The sequence below is a fragment of the Osmerus mordax genome, chromosome 17 (assembly GCF_038355195.1).
Source record: "Osmerus mordax isolate fOsmMor3 chromosome 17, fOsmMor3.pri, whole genome shotgun sequence".
Lineage (NCBI taxonomy): Eukaryota > Metazoa > Chordata > Actinopteri > Osmeriformes > Osmeridae > Osmerus > Osmerus mordax.
Window position 1 is genome coordinate 16,254,442 of NC_090066.1, and position 2,500 is coordinate 16,256,941.

The 2,500-nt window shown below is 41.8% G+C and overlaps 2 non-coding genes across 2 annotated transcripts; both read right to left on the reverse strand.

Annotated features, from left to right (window-relative positions):
• Window positions 1–83: 83 nt before the first annotated feature.
• trnar-ucg (transfer RNA arginine (anticodon UCG)) lies at window positions 84–156 on the reverse strand. The gene has a single exon. It is a non-coding gene; the product is annotated as a tRNA-Arg (tRNA).
• A 413-nt stretch (window positions 157–569) lies between these two features.
• trnar-ucg (transfer RNA arginine (anticodon UCG)) lies at window positions 570–642 on the reverse strand. The gene has a single exon. It is a non-coding gene; the product is annotated as a tRNA-Arg (tRNA).
• Window positions 643–2,500: the final 1,858 nt, after the last annotated feature.

Below are 2,500 nucleotides of genomic sequence, written 5' to 3' on the forward strand. Positions count from 1 at the left end.
TGAGATGGCTTGTTTCCAGAAACGAGAACAACTTATGGCTTTTAAAGCTCTTCAACAGCAATCAAGATCCATCATGCTGATGACAACCACGAAGGGACTCGAACCCTTAATCTTCTGATCCGAAGTCAGACGCCTTATCCATTAGGCCACGTGGTCTCTTGCTTAAGAATTAACCACAAACATTTTGAGATAGCTTGTTTCCAATTACAAAGACACCATTCCTTAATTAGGCATCTTCAACAGCTTGAGAGGAGTCAAGATGGATCTAGTTCAGAGAAAGGAACACAATTCTGTGGACAACGAGGAAGCGACTCTCAATCTTCTCACCATAAGCCGGACGCCTTATCCGCAACGACATGTATTCACTTCTTGCTAATTTAACCACACACACTTTGAGACAGACTGTTTCCTACAACATGGGAACAACTTTTCCAATCAAGCATCTTTGACAGCTCGACTTGATTTATCAAGTTCAGATCAACACTTTGAGATGGCTTGTTTCCAAAAACGAGAACAACTTCTGGCTTTTAAAGCTCTTCAACAGCAATCAAGATCCATCATGCTGATGACAACCACGAAGGGACTCGAACCCTTAATCTTCTGATCCGAAGTCAGACGCCTTATCCATTAGGCCACGTGGTCTCTTGCTTCAGAACTAACCATAAACATTTTGAGATAGCTTGTTTCCAATTGCGAGAACACTATTCCTTAAGTCAGATGCCTTTTCCGTAACGACATGTATTCACTTCTTGCTAATTTAACCACACACACTTTGAGACAGACTGTTTCCTACAACATGGGAACAACTTTATGCATCAAGCATCTTTGACAGCTCGACTGGAGTCGCGATCCATCAAGTTCAGATCAACACTTTGAGATGGCTTGATTCCAAAAACGAGAACAACTTATGGCTTTTAAAGCTCTTCAACAGCAATGAAGATCCATCATGCTGATGACAGCCACAAAGGGACTCGAACCCTTAATCTTCTGATCCGAAGTCAGATGCCCTATCGATTACGCCAAGTGGTCTCTTGCTTACGAATTAACCACAAACATTTTGAGATAGCTTGTTTCCAATTACAAGAACACCATTCCTTAATTAGGCATCTTCAACAGCTTGAGAGGAGTCAAGATGGATCTAGTTCAGAGAAAAGAACACAATTCTGTGGACAACCAGGAAGCGATTCTCAATCGTCTCAGCATAAGTCAGACGCCTAATCCGTAACGACATGTATTCACTTCTTGCTGATTTAACCACACACACTTTGGGACAGACTGTTTCCTACAACATGTGAACAACTTTTTCCATCAAGCATCTTCGACAGCTCGACTGGAGTCGCAATCCATCAAGTTCAGTTCAACACTTTGAGATGGCTTGATTCCAGAAACGAGAACAACCTAGGGCTTTTAAAGCTCTTCAACAGCAATAAAGGTCCATCATGCTGATGACAACCACGAACTGACTCGAACCCTTAATCTTCTGATCCAAAGTCAGACGCCTTATCGATTACGCCACGTGGTCTCTTGCTTCAGAAGTAACCACAAATTTTTTTAGATAGATTGTTTCCAATTACGAGAACACTATTCCTTAAGGCAGACGCCTTATCCGTAACGACATGTATTCACTTTTTGCTGATCTAACCACACACACTTTGAGACAGACTGTTTCCTACAACATGTGAACAACTTTTTCCATCAAGCATCTTCGACAGCTCGACTGGAGTCGCGATCCATCAAGTTCAGGTCAACACTTTGAGATGGCTTGTTTCCAAAAACGAGAACAATTTATGGCTTTTAAAGCTCTTCAACAGCGATCAAGATCCATCATGCTGATGACAACCACGAAGGGACTCGAACCCTTAATCTTCTGATCCGAAGTCAGATGCCCTATCGATTACGCCAAGTGGTCTGTTGCTTACGAATTAACCACAAACATTTTGAGATAGCTTGTTTCCAATTACAAGAACACCATTCCTTAATTAGGCATCTTCAACAGCTTGAGAGGAATCAAGATGGACCCAGTTCAGAGAAAGGAACACAATTCTGTGGACAACGAGGAAGCGACTCTTAATCTTCTCACCATAAGTCAGACGCCTTATCCGAAACGACATGTATTCACTTCTTGCTAATTTAACCACACACACTTTGAGACAGACTGTTTCCTACAACATGTGAACAACTTTTTCCATCAAGCATCTTCGACAGCTCGACTGGAGTCGCGATCCATCAAGTTCAGATCAACACTTTGAGATGGCTTGTTTTCAAAAACGAGAACAACTTATGGCTTTTAAAGCTCTTCAACAGCAATCAAGATCCATCATGCTGATGATAACCACAAAGGGACTCGAACCCTTAATCTTCTGATCCGAGGTCAGACGCCTTATCCATTAGGCCACGTGGTCTCTTGCTTAAAAATTAACCACAAACATTTTGAGATAGCTTGTTTCCAATTACAAGAACACCATTCCTTAATTAGGCATCTTCAACACCTTGAGATGAA